Raw genomic sequence first — 18,061 nt, 5'->3', positions numbered from 1 at the left:
GCAGTAGCTTGTTTTTGGAAAAGAAATTCTCCATTGGAGTCTTGTGTGGCTTATGGTGATATATTGCTCAAATTGAAAACTTGCTAAGTTCTTGCTTATGATACTATGCCACTGAATTCATATGGAGGGGGGGTATCATGCGGCTATCTCTAATTTGTATAGCTCTAAGCTCTTGAGCTTCAACTTAGTGTTACATGATTGTTATTGTTTTCATCCTTGCTGTGAGGGTCCTATGAAAATTCTAAGTTCTTGTTTCTATGATTCTAAGTTATTGGCTATCTATTGGTTGATCTACATGATGCGATGGAGATGGGTGTTGAGGTTGTTGGGATTACCTTAACGTAGTCGAATCCTCCTCGGTGGTGGCTGTCCTTGCCGTCACCACTCGCTGCCCTCTCCCTCCTCCCTCGCTGCTCTTCTTATGGTGTTGTGTGGAATTTGTGGTGATGAAATGTGGTGGTGGAGGAGGTGAGGAGAGGCTGCTTATATGGTGCTAATCTATTGAAAGCTAGGTTTGAGACTTGGAGCCAAAGGCTCCTATTTTGGGCTTGTTAGTTCTCTCACTTTCGAGCTTAATGATTGTGAGATTCTTGCCGTTTTGGTGATTGTGGCTGATCTTCTTGGCTGATTTCTCGGCCTTGATCGACGGGGAAATGAGAGTTTGTCTCATCTTCTACTTTTGGGCTTGTGTAGGAGCTCGTTCCCCAATGCCCCTTTGTCTCGACTCCCTTTTGATGTTAGAAGAGATGGTGACCAAGATTTTCTTACCTCATGCTCTACTTTGTAGCTTACTTAGCTATATTACCCACTAAATGCTCCATCTCTTTATTTAGCTTGTGCTTCCCTCTCTCTTTACTTGTGTGTCACTTTCTAACCCCAATTTGGTGTAAACTTTGTAGGTACATGAAGGCATTCTTGGAGCTTGTGGAGGGAAGCAAAAAAAATCGAGATTAAGAAAGAGAGGGAAAGAAAGGAGATGCTCCTCTTGAGCTCATTTGGTTCTATTCCCAATTTAGTTTGCTTCCAAACTCGAGAATTTAAAGAAGTAGGATAGATAGTGTAGAATAGGTGCATGTTGATTTTATCACACTTGCAGGCATGTACTATTTCCGTCATCCATGTATTTCTATTTTTTTCACGGTGTATCCACATTTCTCTAATAAAAGTATTTTCTCCACTTTTATTCTTGAAACTGAAATTTCCTTGCACTTTATTTCCAATCGTCTCTTTGTCCAATTTTTTTTTTTTTATACTCCAAGATCTTTACACGAAAACTCGGGGTGTTACATTTTTTCTGCGGGATAGAGGTGGAGGGATTAGTATCGTCCTTTTTGGGAGAACGTCTTACCTCTTTTACAATGTAGATGGTGGAGGTAGTATGATCCTCTACTTCAAAGGGGTCTTGGGGTTTGGTCAAATCCGTGACCATGATTGCCTTACACTGCCGTTCCATCTTTGCCCGCTTTGCTTCCTCAAACTTGAGCATCTCGCTTTCGATCTTATAGGTGGATTGGCTATAGTTATCGCTAATTGTGATCTCGCCACGACCTACATCAATCAAAGCTTTGCAAGTAGCAAGGAAATCTCTCCCTAAGATTAGAGGGACGTTCTTGTCTACTTTCATGTCAAGCACAATAAAATAGGCGGGGAAAATAAAATCATTGACTTTTACTAAGACAACCTCAATCATACCAACAGTTTTTATGGACGAGTTATCGGCCAACCTGAGTGTTACGTCTGAAGTTTTGAGTGGCCCAATGTTGAGCTTTTCGTAGTACTTCAGTGGCATGAGATTGATGGAAGATCCTAAATCACATAGGGCCTTGTCAACCTTTCCCTCTCCAATCCGGCATCGAATAATGAATTGGCCCGGATCTCTCTGTTTCACTGCCTTTTCCTTTTGGATGATCTCGCTGCAATGATGTGGTAGCATAAGGTCGGCTTTTGTCGGCTTTCTCTTCATCATCACCGCCTCCCTTAGTAGCTTCGCATATTTAGGTATTTCCTGCAAAACATTACAAAACATGAGGACCTTACAAAACATGTTCAAAATATGTTTGAACTGCTTTTTGAGCTTAAACTTCCTCTTTGGTTGAAAAGGTAGCACAATCCCATTGTGCCGCACGAGTCCTTGCTGAGTGCGTGCTTCGGCCTTGTCTGTGGCGGCCCGCTGCAGTTGTTGCGGCGGTCCGCCGGCGGCTGGGCAGTCCTCAGTTTTCTACTTTGCCACCCACTTCTTATTGACGTCATCCACTCGTGCGGCTGCCTTTGCCCTGTCCTCATCTAACTTCTTTTGGATTTGCTCCATTTGAGTGTTGATGTTGGCTATGGCAGTTGAGATCGTGTTCATTCCCTGCTCGAGGTTGTTTATTCTAGCTTCAACCACTCCGATCTTGGTGTCATTAACCTTCCTGTCTTGCGTGATTACTTCCAAGATCCTTGTGATTCCTTGGTCATACTTTTCCTCCTTCTTGGTTGTCTCAACTACTCCTCCCTTGCTAACATTAAATCCTGCGGGGGGTTGCAAGTAATTATTGTTAGAATAAGAGAGATTAGGATGAGGTCGGTTTCCATTATAATTATTGAAATTACCGCCCCCCTGATTAGGGCGATAATTGTTGTTGTAATTTCTGTTGGAACCGCCTCCTTGCATGTAGTTGATTTCCTCCACTATCGGGGCAGGAGTTTCGGGTTTAGAGACCGCTATGATGGAGGTCGGTGGAATCGGGTCCTCCTTTCTTGATGTATCCATTTGGTCTACCCTAACTCTAAGCTCGGCCAATTCCTTCGCAAAGAAACTTTCCTCGGCCTCTTCAATTGCAGCTATCCTCTTCATGTTATGCCTTTCCATCGACCACCCTCTGCTGTTGGTGGCGAATTCCTCTATTACCGCCATGGCTTCTTCACCTGACTTCCTTAAGAATCCTCTGTTTGCACCTGAATCAAGCATAGCACAAATATTCTCGTTAAAACCATTATAGAGGATTCCTACCTGGTGATCTACGGTGAAACCATGGTTAGGGCACTTTCGGAGAAGAGCTTTGAAATGAGCAAACGCCTCGTAGAGGGGCTCGTCATGGCCTTGGATGAACTGGAAGATCTCGCTTTTGAGCTTCAAGATTGTGCCCGACGGATAGTACTTGTCGAGGAAGGCAGCTACAATGTCCTTCCATGTGGAGACCTTTTCTCTGGGCATGCATTCAAACCACTCTTTAGCAGAATCAGTTAATGAAAATGGGAAGAGTCTTATCCTTATGGCATTGTCATCGACACCGTTTAACTTGAGAGTGTTTGAGATCTCCACAAATTTGGAGAGATGGCGATTGGCATCCTCTGTAGCCCTACCTGCAAAAGGAGTTTGCTCGATCCTTTGAATAAGGGGCATGCGTAACTCGAAATTGTTAGCGTCAATACGAGGTCCTTCGGAAAAAGTAATCATATTCCCATGATTGAGCATGTTCATCACGGGTTGTATTTCCTGATTCTTCTTCTCCAAAGCCTCGCGGGCTGCCCTTTCCGCATCACTCTCGTCCATCAGTAGCTTCACCATTTCCTGTAGCTTTTCAATGTCTGTTCGGTCTACCATTATTCCTGATCCTTTTTCACTTCTTATTTTCCTACGAGTTCTTTCAAGTTTTAAATCGAGCGGTTCTAGGCTGTCCTTCCCAGAGCGCGTTCGCATACAAAACCTGCAAGAATCTAAAACAAAAACAAATTAAAAAAACTAAAAATAAAAACTGAAAGCAATTTAATTCCAAAGTAGCAAAATTATCCGTTTGAAGATATCACTCCAAAGTGAATTCTCTTCCCCGGCAATGGCGCCAAAAACTTGATGCACTTTTTATTAGCACTAAATAAACCTGCAAGTACACAGAGTATATATAGTATAGCTAAAGGTTAGTACCGGATATCGAACACGGGGAAGGCAAACACAAAGTGTCTATCCTCTACTAAGACTCAATTACTATCTGGAAAAGTAAGTAGGTTTTGGAAAACTTTTGAAAACTAGAAACAATAAAAAGCATAAAACAACTAAAAGCAAATAAAACACGGAGATAAACGATAGAGATAAGGGAATCCCAGGGATGTGCGTTCACAATTATGGTTATACAAATTCCAACTACAATACCCTAGCACAGTTTATACGACGAGTCACCTAGCTTATGCTCATGCGATACAAACGTTGATTACTGACATTAGGGTTGTCAATCTTAACACGTAACTCCAAAAAGCTCCTAAGACCCTTGAAAAGTCCTCACTCTCAATTAACAGTGCCGTTTTAAGGGAAGCTAACTGTAGTGTCTACTAAGTGAATCTAACTCGCTAGAACTCTGTCACAGTTATGAAGCAAGTTACATTAAATCTAACTGTAGTGCCGTTTTAAGGGAAGCTAAATCATGCAGCATTAGAACTACTTAGGGAAGAAACAAAGTAAAAACAAAACGGGTATTAAATAGAAAAAAGAATTTTTATAACCAAAGTCGTTACTAACACATCCCTAGAATCCTATGAGTTTAGTTACACATAATTGAATAAGCTAAAAACATAGATTGAAGGGAAGACAATTTGAACATAAAACTATAGCAAATAAAACCCGTAGGTTGAATCCTTGTCGTTCTTGATGTTCTTGAAATCCTTCTCCAACTCCTTGCACAAGTGAAGTACTCTAGCTCTTGATCTCTATGAAGTACTCTAGCTCTTGATCTCTAGCTGGCGGTTTCCGCGTTGGACTCCAGAGAGTCTGTTCCCTCGGTGGCGGACCGCCGCATGACTTCCGGTGGTCACCGGACGAGACTTCTCTTCCAAGCGTATCTTTCCGAGGCGGACCACTGCATTCATCTGCCTGCCGGGCGCCGGCGGTCGCCGCACATATCCGCGACGGTCGCCGGTCGCTGTCTGCATCGACTCTAGATTTATAGACTTTGCGTTTTGGCTCCCTTTTTTGGCTCAATTATGCACGTTTCTCACAAAACACGTCAAAAATAGACAAAATATGCAAATAATGGACGTGTAGAGTGACTTTGACATAAAAAATGGACCAAACAATGACCTTAAAATAGTGCAAAATCCGAACGTATCAAATAGCTTAATTCTCTTGTGTGGTGATATGTTTGTGGCAGCGGAAACTGAAGTTGAGGTGGAGTCAGTTAAGAAGCAGCTACGAATCTGAGTTTGAGATGAAGGATTTGGGACAAGCAAGACGCATCTTAGGCATGGATATAATAAGGGCTAGAGATGAAAGAAAGTTGTGGCTTACACAGTCAGATTATGTCAAGAAGGTCTTGAAGAGGTTTCAAATGGATTCCTCAAAAGCTGTCACCATTCCTCTGGCACAACAGTTTAAACTAAGCAAAGAGCAGTGCCCAAAGACAGATTCAGAGAGAAGGGAGATGAGTAAGATTCCATATGCTAGCATTGTTGGAAGTATAATGTACACTATGGTGTGCACTAGGCCTGACTTGAGCCATTCAATTAGTGTGGCCAGCAGGTTTATGGCAGATCCAGGTTTGGAGCATTGGCATGCTTTGAAGTGGATTTTGAGGTACATGAGGGGAACCACTGATTATGGTATTGTGTTTGAAGCTGCAAGAAAGGATGAGGAGAAGGCATTGGTTGGTTTCTGTGATTCTGATTATGCAATGAGTGTGGATACAAGGAAATCTCAATCTGGTTATGTTTTCTGTCTTTATGGAAGTATGGTGAGTTGGAATTATAATTTGCAGTCTGTGGTAGCTTTATCCACTACTGAGTATATTGCCTTGGCAGAAGCGGATAAAGAGAGCTTTTGGCTCAAGGGGATTCTGGCTGATTTTGGGATAGAGCAAAAGGCTGTGCAGATTAGGTGTGATAGCAGTAGTGCCATCTATTTATCCAAACACCAAACGTTTCATGAGAGGAGTAAACATGTGGATGTAAGGTTGAATTTCATCAGAGATGAAGTAAGCAGGGGCACGGTTGAGATTGCTAAAGTTTATACAGAAGAGAATGCAGCAGACATGCTCATAAAATCGATACCCAGCTCCAAGCTGAAGCATTGCTTGGAGTTGATCAATCTGGTTCAGTGTTGAAGTAGCGAGGATTGAGGGAGTTGATCAGAGTCTTGTTCATAAGCTCCAAGGTGGAGATTTGTGGATGGGTGGAACTTATGATTAATAGAAGTTCGGGGGACTCATTTGCAAATAGGAGAAAGTTTGAAAAACGGTTAAAGCATTTGGCGGCAGCTTCACCGAGTGAGACAAAAAAGGGGCAGTAACCGATTGTTTTCATTTACTTCTTCACCAACGAAAAGCTACATAGAGAGAGAGCGCTTTCTAAGTGAGGCTTCATCAAGATAGAGTGTAGATTGCTAACTGTGAGTGTTGTAATCGGTTCTTGAGTGAGAGCTTGAGTGTTCTTGTAGTTCGAGCGTTTGTATTCCTCTTTGGTCTCTGAATAAAATTGTGATCCAACTTCCTCCGTGGACGTAGGTGGCAACACCGAACCACGTAAGTTTCTTGTGTTGATTGTTCTTTCTCTGCGACTACAATCGCCATCTCCGCGTTATAAACCAACAGTCGGGTAGGCAAACATCGAGCAATACTGCAACAAGAGGATTTGGACCTACAACGATGTTTACACGGATGGCAAGCCAATTCAAGGGGGTTTTGCTAGTGCTATGGTTGTTGATCAGAAGTAAGCATGGCTCCAACTAGTTTTATTGGATGCTCTTGTTTGTCTCTGATTGCTTCGTTTCACAGGTTCGTGGTGAAAATCCCCGATGGAATGGCACCGGAGCAGGCTGCACCACTGCTCTGTGCAGGGGTGACTGTGTACAGTCCCCTCAACCATTTTGGGCTAAAACAGAGCGGCCTAAGATGCGGTATCTTGGGGCTTGGAGGGGTCGGACATATGGGAGTTATTATTGCCAAGGCCATGGGCCACCATGTCACGGTTATCAGCTCTTCTGAAAGAAAGAGGGAAGAGGTGTTGGATCACCTAGGTGCTGACGACTACTTGGTGAGCTCGGATGCTGGTCGGATGCAAGAGGCTGCTGACTCACTAGACTACATAATCGACACAATCCCTGCGAACCACCATTGGAGCCTTACCTCTCTCTACTGAAAATTGATGGCAAGCTGATCTTGATGGGAGTTATCAATACCCCTTTACAGTTTGTCAGCCCAATGATCATGCTTGGTGAGTTTCATCAACCCACATTGTGTATTTATGCTTCTTAGTTTATACTAGCAAATGTTGGTGAAAGATCCTGTGCATCCGGATGTATGGTGCATCCATCCAATTAAGGTTTACTAATCCGATTTACTAATCTACAAAGGTGATCTATCTCTCAGATTATTTTTCAAATAATGCATTGATGATATGATTTGATTCAATTTAGGGAGGAAGAGTATCACGGGAAGCGTCGTTTGTAGCATGAATGAGCTGGAGGAATTGCTGGAGTTCTGCAAGGATAAGAACCTTTCTTCCTCAATTGAAACTGTGAAGATGGATTACATCAACACTGCCTTTGAGAGGCTTGAAAAGAACGATGTTCGATACAGAATTGTAGTCGACGTTGCAAGAAGCACACTTGAGCAGTGAAACATATATGGCTTTGAGTTCATTTCTTGATAAGGTTGTTGTTTTCTGTCATACTATTTGAAATTTACTGTTACAGTTTCATATTTCATTATTTTGTGTCTAAGATAAGAAATAGTGAGATTGTGAAAGGTGACAATTGGAAAACAATATACTACTCCCTCCGTCCCAAGATAAGTGACTTGTATTCTTTTTTGGGGTGTCCTACTATAAGTGACCTATTTCCATTTTTAGCAAAAAGTTATCTCTCTTACTTTATTCTCCACTTACTTTATTCTCTCTTCTCTCCTCTACTTTTCCCTCTCTCATACTTTACTCTCTCCACTTTAACTTATTTAAATACCATTCCTTAAATCCCGTGCCCAAAAGAAGTAGGTCACTTATCTTGGGACGGAGGGAGTACTACTATATTGATATTTGAGATTAGTCTCTCGCTTTGACTTGATAGAAATATTTGCTTAGTAGGTGTTTTGGTGTGATTATCCTGTCAATTAAGAAGGTTAATACTACTACTTCTGTTTCTTCATAGTCGAGTCACTTTTTTTTTCACTTGTTTTGAAAAAATCATAATAAATAGTTAAAATGGAAAAAAGTAAAATAAAAGAGCGAATAATATAATAAAAATAATAATCTTAAGTAGAATTATCCATACTTGTCATACTAATATTCATAAAATTTAATCTTATTTAATTTATAAAATTTAATTTTATCTAATTCATCTCAATAACAATTGTTGGGCTTGAGCTAATATTATGAATTTAGGATGCAAAAGAAAGTGTCCCGAAATAAATGATAAATTAATTTATTCTTTTGTTTTTTACGATGCTTTAATTCGCGTCCTCTAATATTAGTTAGGACACCAACAATACAATAATTTTGAAGCGTTGATGATATATTTAGAAATACAAATTAGCATCCTTAATTGCGTTAAAATATCTTCAACCGTATTTTTTGTTATAGTCAAACCATATATTTGATTTTCATTTTTTGATAAAATACATGCCTCAGTTAAACAGAAGTTTAATTATTTAGATGGAAAGAAAGTCATGGTTTAGAAACACATTATTTCTTCTTATTCTCTCACTTATTTCTCCACCTAAACACAAAATAAAGTTGCATAAATGATGCATATTTTAGTAGGACTAAATAAACCTGCAAGTATACAGAGCATATAGTATAGCTAAACGTCAGTACTGGATATCGAAACAGAGAAAACGATCACAACTTATCTACCTCCTACTAAACTTCTTCTACTATTTGAAGAAAACAAAGGATTTTTTTATTTTTGAAAATGAAATTGTAAAAACAACGAAAACAAGTAAAAATGCATATAAAAACACAAAGATAAAACACATGACATAAGGAAATTCCAGGGATGTGCTTTCACAGTTATGGTTTATACAAAATTCCAACTACAACACCCTAGTACAGTTCATACTACTAGAACGAGTCACACATTTATTGTCCATGCGGTACAAAGTGGATTACGGACACTAGGGGTGCCACAACTGCATTTTCTAAAGATAGAAAACACGGTGAATCGCAACTAGGGAGATTAAAGAAGCGGGGAAGAAAGGGGGAAACAACACAACTCGACCATAGCTCAAAATAAAGGGGAATAGCTCTAAAATCATAGTATTATCTCAATAATCAACACATGAAATCAAACTGATAAACATTCAACGGAAGCATTCGAGAGAAGAATAAGATTATGTATGAAGACATAATATACTCAGGACATTTTATTTGCTATCTTCTTCACTTTCATGCTCGACACCCACCGCGCTCGTCACAACTCAACCTACATATTTTTAAAATATATGCAGGGCTGAGTACTTGATGCACTCAGTGGACTTATGCCGAAAACATTTTATAAAAATCATGCTACCATTGAGTGACCTCATGGTTTTAACTTTGAAAATCCTCGAGGCACTAAAATCATTTTCGTCGTAAAAATCGAGTGAATTTTCCCATAGATGTGTGGCCACATTCCAAGTCACTAGACCGTGATGTAGTAGAAGACAAGACTTGGAGGCTACGAAAAATATATTTTGAGTTTTATTTATTTCCTAGTTAGTAAAATTAGTAGATAGAAAAATATTAATTATTTTTACTTCTACAAATTTATGTTTTCCTTTTTGCTTATTTTCCTTATACCTATTTTTGCTTAATATCTTATTGTTGGGGTTTGGTGCCCCTTGCACAGCGGAAGAATTGTACAAAACAAATAAATCAGACGTAGGATCTATTTGACCGATTATGCGATTAATCAATTCACATGCTAAACAGATAATTGCATGCTAGAACGCAAATCATTCATGCTCAAAGAAAATAAATCCTAAAACATAAATTCTACGGTTTAGAGTTACCGAGTTGATTCTCCAAAGAATCGTCGATTGCTTGCGCCTTCTCCACGTGATGATCTTCGATACTAGACCACGGATCTTCTCTCTGGTTCCCGAACTGTATCTCGATATCAGGGTGGGTTGATCTTATCAAAATACTATGACTCAAATAAAGAAGACAGAAGAAATCCTTCTCCAATTAGGAGAGAAATTCGAACTCCTCTAGGCAGAGGGAAACGAAAAATACGAGTAATAATAATGAATGATTTATGTCTCCTTTATTCTCCTATTTATATTAAGTTCCTTCTGGGCTCAGACAGAGATCTATGGAAGGTTTTGGATATGGGCTCGCCCAATTAGCTTTTTACTAATTAAATTGAACCCACAATTTAATACAAGCTTATATTGGAATATTACGAGCAGCCACTACGGAAGTAATATTGAACTCTCCCCATCCAAATCCGAAATTACAAGTAATCCGGGTTTCCACTTTGTTTATTATTTATTTCTCGCGCTTAAGATATAAATGTCCATTAATTAATTAATGTCTGCTATGGACTTAATTAATTAATATCATATTAATTCCAAGAGTGGACTTAGCAAGAAACATTTATTTATTATTCATAGAGCGATAAAACTCCAACTGGCCAGTTTTCCGAATAATAAAACCTTGTTCGAGCTCCTCTTGAGGACATTATCAAATGAGACTCACCTCGCGCACGATTCAACATAATAGCAATCCTAGCACCGCTAGATATTAATCACCACTACCCAATATATCGGGATTATTGGGTTGCGAAAAACTCGCACCATTTGATAAGTCAAAGTAGAGCATAATCAATACCGTATGCTCAATGCTAACATATGTAGATTAAGAAATAGTATTTTATCAAGACCTAGTCTTTCAGTAGATAGCATAAAGACACGTCTTGTTGTTAGATCCGTTCAGTGCTACACCACACTAATGTTATCTTATTTCAGTAAGGCTTAGAAATATGCGGACTGACATTGCAACCTTTCACGATAGGTAGCCAAAGCATGTATTGATACTAGATATATCGAACTAACATTCATTTTACAAGGTGAAAGAAAAATCTGCTTGGTTGTTCTCTGATTATATCTTTTTTACCATAATGTCTTTGCTGCGTACTTGATCTTTAATTAATTTCATCCCCATATGTGATTGCTTAGCTTAATAAACTCGTGTGTCCCTTGAGTTAGCCTTCACTAGAATCATACTCCAAATGTAATACTCATAGGCATACTCAAACTTACGATTAAAGCTATTAGGAATATACTCCTAAGGTAAACACATATTCAGAGGATGACTTACTCGATCACTGATTAGTCATAAAACTAAGACAGTGTAACCCCAAGGACATTACATGAATGACTGATAAACTAGAATATAGTTACTAGTCTTTCTCAAGCACTAGGGTATATTCATTACCTCAATCAAAATCCTTTGCCATGGTTAATATGATATATACTTGATATGCATAAGCACAACAAATATCAAACTTAGTACACATTATAGCATACATGAGACAACTATCTCCGAAACTAGTCTCATAATTCTTGATCTCACTAAGTGTCAAACGACACTTGACTAGAGACAAGACAATTCCATCTTGAGAGGTATAAACCTTTTCATGGAATTTCTAATGCTTAAATGTTCCAAGCAATGTGTAGATATAGGATTCCTAAGAGAATCTCAACATTCTTTCTAGCAATCTTAAAAGGACTTAGATGCTAAGAATGTAATTAGTTTCTCTTAAATCATTTATCTTAAACTGGGTAGACAACCAGTTTCCTACGCCAGATGCCAATCTTAGTTGTTTGCAACTTTTGTAGATTTCATCATCGTAGAGTACCAATAATACCATATGTAATGCACTTTCAACTTCCTTGTGCTTACAGCACTGTTAATGACACAAGTCAAATTCCAAATATTTGACAATTTTGATAAAACACATATACTCTGATTTAGATGCTTGCCTAAGACCACGAAGGTCTATATAAGCTTCCAATCATGCGTTTCTTGCCCTTAATTACATATCCATTAGATGATTTCCTCAAGACTTCTATTAATAGAAGGCTGTCTTGACAATCATAATACATACATTCTAATTTATGTAAGTTCTAATAGACAATATGATCGAATAAATCCTGACACAACGATAGCGAGAAGATAATTCTCTTTGGGCATAACCCATTGTCATTGTCTAGCCATTTAAGATCCACATTTACACTTGCAAAGTTACTTGCTCCCACTGACTGACACATTCTGTAGGTAGTATTGCAAGTCTTGTAAAACATGTTGTCTATCTTAGATTGTAATATGGAATCTATCACCTTTTCAAAGATGATTATCCAAATTAACCAATACTACATTGTAGTTAAAGGGATTATGTTCAAGTTAATCTAAGACTGAGTCTTACGACACTCTTAGACCCATGAACTTGTTGTGTTCCAGTGGAACGCTCCCACTACAATATGGTTCCTACAATCTTAGGTACTGAAGTTGATTTTGTTAGTGCAAAAGTTTCTAATGGTATGACTTCTTGGTAATGTGGAAAATCCGATATCTCTCTCTTTATTTTGAGAGTTATCACGCTGTTAGGCTTGTAGTTCATCTCTTGATCTTTATACAAGAATTATATCTTTGAAGATTACAGAACTTATTATCTTACATCATTTGGGACAAACCTTAAAACATGAATCAGTACTCAACTCCAATTTCTTGGAGACTTTTCCAACACGTGTTGGAACAACATTACACCTTGAGGTGTGCTAGACTAGAGACGCTCTAGTCCACAACTCGTGTTTTGTAGAAGGTACTGATGTTGGTAGTTTCTTTAATGTTTATCCCATCAATGATAAGATTTTAATGAGTTCAACTCAATACATAATCAAACTTGTCTTAGAAAGACTTCGAATCCTTCTTACATAACTATCTCATTCATTAGATGAATGCTTGGATTCGTTAATGGAGATTAGACTCCCACTATTGATCATAACCCTTTGCTCGTCTCCTTATGATGTAAACCATTGAGACTTGCTAGTTTTTCTATGTTGCACTTCTATAAGTATTCTGAATCTCTTGAAAAATCAAATGATTCTAACTCATAGTGCATCAAATAGACTTTCTCAACTCTCAAGCTATTTAACGAAATGTTAAAATCATGATAGTCTAGATCAGTTCGAACAATTTCTAAGTATTTTCTTGGCCTTAAGGCTAAGAGCCATAAATATTTTATCATTCAATGATTAAGAAGTTGATATGTTGTTGAATACTCAACCTTGTCGCACTTATATTATTTTAATACTATGATGCCTTAAGCATCAACCATAAAACAATAGTTGAGCATTAATAGCTCCCACTGCAACAAAAACCTAACTGGATCAAGATCTCTTACTTAGAAGTTGCATTGTCATGTAAGTCATTGTCCTTCTATAAAATAGGTCAATCCAACTCACAAAGCATCTTTTCTCGCTTTAAACAAACTTTGATGACAATTCAGGCTCTCCCATTTCCACATCTAGTCTTTTGTTCAAATGAACTAGGACTTAAAAAATGCAGCCTTTATGAATTTGTCATCTATCATGTTACTTTGCTCTAACAGTAACATAACGACTATTATTCTGAAGATTTTCTACTTTTCAGTTAAACCTTCTTGTAGTCATTTCTTGTTACTTTAGGCGATGACTTGTGTCAGAAACTATTTGAGTGATCAAAAGATCCTCAAAACATTCTGTCACTTTAGGATATTCCAATCGAATCATCTTGACAGATTCTATTGAATCCATCTTTCATCGTTATAAACCAAGACTTGTCGAGCTACTTAAAGGAAAATAGCTTGACCTTATTCCTCAAAGAGTTTGTCAAGTACATGCATAATGCATTCTCGAACATTCTTCGTGGAATTATGTCGAGGAAATGGAGGACATGAATCATTGAGTATAAACTCAAGGTTTTCAGCGATGAGAAACTTATCCATTTTCGTTTCCGGTCTACATAATTTAGGCATTCGAGTTTTCTTTCTTTAAGGATCGCAGACAAATATTAAATGACATAATGAAGATTTAGCAAATTAACTTATTATCACATACTCATGCTCAATACATAATCACAAATAACCACAAAACAATTATGTATCTTACAACAACAAAATTAATAAATTGTATTCTCCTATGGAGGTTAATACGCATTAAAATTTTGACAATTTTACTGGTCACAACACCGACGCATCAATTGCTTCCTCCTATGGAGGTTGATACACCTAATGCTGCCTAAGCACGGCCATCAGATTTAGCATTAAAGAATTTTATTTCTACAACACACTCCCATAACAATGTTCATGTGCTGACAACAAAACCAAGCTATCTCATAAATTCTGATTGAACCCTGAAACTCGCAGTTCCTTAGGATTATTGTCCCCACTCTGCAGGTGGCAATAATATTGGGAACCACTTTCTAGTTCATTCTATTTATTATGTGAGAAGTCCGCCCTTATGAACTTACTGTTTTCGTAGGATTATTGTCCCTACTCTGTAGGTGGCGATAATATTAGAAAATCAGCTTCACAAAATTTGGCAGTCCAACCGATGGAGACCATATACAACGCACTTGTTGTAATCATCACTTAGATATTTTGTATGGTGTTTGCATAATTATCACATACGCAGATAAAGTTGATAATCCACTTAAAATAGATAAACACCAAATAAACAGATAAATCCATTTAATCCATGGCATTTAAACACATAGGATAATCTAGTCATGGGAGAATCAATTAAATAATTCAGTTTTATCTTGGATAATCTTTATCCAAATTCATTTAAGATTTATCAAGATAGAGTCAACTATCTAAATCCACTTAGGATTATTCTAGATTTTATTTCCTTAAAATCAAATCCTACAATTCAAGATAACGTTGTTCTAGGATTATCATTATTTAAATCGCACTAGGATATTACTAGATAGAAACACTTCCATCATAATCCTTAAGATAAATAAAATCCAATCAACCAAGATTTATACAAATCTTGATTTTATTTAGAATAGACATCCAGAATATATCAAACATATCTTAGGATTTCATAGAAATAAATTTATCTAAATCCAATTAAATAAGGATTTCTTATATATCATCTTGACCCTAATCTATCTAGGATATAAATCCAAAGGATAAGGATAAATTGGATTAATACTTATTGTAATCCTTCTAAGATTTGTCTTAATAGAATTAAATCTATTCAAATCTATAGGATAAAATAAATTAATATAAATATTTATCCTAATTCATCTAGGATTTATCTTGGAAAAAATCCATATAAATCCATCGCCCCCGAGCCGGATCACCGCTGCCGCCAGTAACCCTAATTTGATTTTGGAAACCCTAATTTAATTTTGGAAAGCGAAGTCTGCTCGCGAGGACGCACTTGGCGCTGCGTCGTCTGAACGTTGACAACGCTGCTGCGCCATTGCCCCCGAGCCGGATCACCGCTGCCGCCAGTAACTCCACCGGCGTTGCGCTGCATCGTCGTCGCTGCTGCGACGCCACCTTTTGCAGCGGCTGCTGCACCGTTGACCCGCGATGACTCCCAGCCTGCTCCAACCCCGGCTCACGAAGGGCGTTGTCTTTCAAGCCCGGGAACTGCCCTGAAGGGCTCCCGCTCAGACTGCCATCGCTGTCGGAGTCGTTTCTGCGGCTGCTTTGTTCGGGCTGTCGTGACTGCATCTGCTGTGCCGCGTCGCACAAACTGCCCAGCCTGTAGGCATGGGCTGCCGACGCAGCCTGCCCAGCGTGCTACGTTGCCCGCTAATTCCGTCGCGAGCTGCTGGTCATTAACTCCTCATTCACGCTCGGCCACGTTTAATTCAATATGATATCCATGAAATCATTACACCAATTCAAAGATTACAAAATCAAATTGATACAAAAATAAGGAAGAATTTGATTCAACGAACAAAGGTAATCAATACACACATTGATTGGATCAGAAATTAGGAAACTAATTCCACAATCACGCGTTTCATTCACGAACAAAATAAAACACAATTTTGGTGAGAATTGGTTCTTGCAATTTGTTCGAGCACACACAACCACGTAGCATACAAAACATGCATTCAAGCAATTCACGTAACATGAAATTAATCCACATAATCAGAGCCAAAAATTGGCTCTAATACCAATTGTTGGGGTTTGGTGCCCCTTGCACAGCGGAAGACTTGTACAAAACAAATAAATCAGACGTAGGATCTATTTGACCGATTATGTGATTAATCAATTCACATGTTAAACATATAATTGCATGCTAGAACGTAAATCATTAGTGCTCAAAGAAAGTAAATCCTAAAACATGAATTCTATGGTTTAGAGTTACCGATTTGATTATCCAAAGAATCGTCGATTGCTTGCGCCTTCTCCACGTGATGATCTTCGATACTAGACCACGGATCTTCTCTCTGGTTCCCGAACTGTATCTCGATATCAGGGTGGGTTGATCTTATCAAAATACTAGGACTCAAATAAAGAAGAAAGAAGAAATTCTTCTCTAATTAGGAGAGAAATTCGAACTCCTCTAGGCAAAGGGAGACGAAAAATATGAGTAATAATAATGAATTATTTATGTCTCCTTTATTCTCCTATTTATATTAAGTTCCTTCTGGGCTCAGACAGAGATCTATGGAAGATTTTGGATATGGGCTCGCCCAATTAGCTTTTTACTAATTAAATTGAACCCACAATTTAATACAAGCTTATATTGGAATATTACGAGCAGCCACTACAGAAGTAATATTGAACTCTCCCCATCCAAATCCAAAATTACAAGTAATCCGGGTTTCCACTTTGTTTATTATTTATTTCTCACGCTTAAGATATAAATGTCCATTAATTAATTAATGTCTGCGCTATGAACTTAATTAATTAATATCTTATTAATTCCAAGAATGGACTTAGCAAGAAACATTTATTTATTATTCATAGAGCGATAAAACTCCAACTGGCCAGTTTTCCGAATAATAAAACCTTGTTCGAGCTCCTCTTGAGGACATTATCAAACGAGACTCACCTCGCGCACGATTCAACATAATAGCAATCCTAGCACCGCTAGATATTAATCACCACTACCCAATATATCGGGATTATTGGGTTGCGAAAAACTCGCACCATTTGATAAGTCAAAGTAGAGCATAATCAATACCGTATGCTCAATGCTAACATATGTAGATTAAGAAATAGTATTGTATCAAGACCTAGTCTTTCAGTAGATAGCATAAAGACACGTCTTGCCGTTAGATCCGTTCAGTGCTATACCACACTAATGTTATCTTATTTCAGTAAGACTTAGAAATATGCGGACTGACATTGCAACCTTTCACGATAGGTAGCCAAAGCCTATCTAGGTTGTGAAATTCTTCTTTTTCTTTTGCAAAGCATTGCATAGATCTGTCCGTGTTACCTTAAAGTGGACGCCGCCCACAACCGGTCTACTAAGCAAAAGACTTAGACTTTATTTGCTTCTTATACATTTAAATGTTTATAAAACATCTTATAAATGCACAAGCAAACACAATGTAATAATATACTGATTCTATTCGTGCAAAACTGCTCGAATAATACTGAATCGGGTTAAAAGTGGATTATAGAGTTTTACGTATACAAGCAAGATTCTATTCGAGCGAAACTTGCTCGAAACATGCTTTTCAGTATACCAAACCTAACACTTTTTAGTTATTTTCTTTCTATAAGTTTAGGATTTCCCTTGCCTATATAAATGCCTCATTGTTGATCTTAAAAGACAGACTTTGAATAATAATTTGATATTGAGTTTCTATACTCCGAAGTTCTCAATAAGTTTGAGTTCTTTATCTATCAGTTAATCATTCTCATACGTTTTCTCGTTCATTTGCATCATTTGGTATCACGATCCAGGTTGATTATCAATGACTGAACGTAGACATGGCGGTAGACGTGGCGATGCTCATGGCGATCTCCCAAACGAAGAGTCTGCACGACAGGGTGATCTGCGCACCATCGAGAACGATGATCTGAGACAATAGGTTCGAGACCTCCAGCGCAACATCGAGAACGGTGATCTGCGACAACAGGTTCGAGACCTACATCGAT

The 18,061-nt window shown here is 38.2% G+C and overlaps 1 long non-coding RNA gene across 1 annotated transcript; it reads left to right on the top strand.

Annotated features, from left to right (window-relative positions):
• Positions 1–19: 19 nt before the first annotated feature.
• On the top strand, positions 20–1,177 carry LOC125198190. The gene is made up of 2 exons (XR_007172359.1): positions 20–749; positions 900–1,177. It is a non-coding gene; the product is annotated as an uncharacterized LOC125198190 (long non-coding RNA).
• Positions 1,178–18,061: the final 16,884 nt, after the last annotated feature.

The sequence above is a fragment of the Salvia hispanica genome, unplaced genomic scaffold, assembly GCF_023119035.1.
Source record: "Salvia hispanica cultivar TCC Black 2014 unplaced genomic scaffold, UniMelb_Shisp_WGS_1.0 HiC_scaffold_1279, whole genome shotgun sequence".
In the NCBI taxonomy this organism is placed as follows: Eukaryota; Viridiplantae; Streptophyta; class Magnoliopsida; order Lamiales; family Lamiaceae; genus Salvia; species Salvia hispanica.
This window is presented reverse-complemented; position numbering and strand designations above follow the sequence as displayed.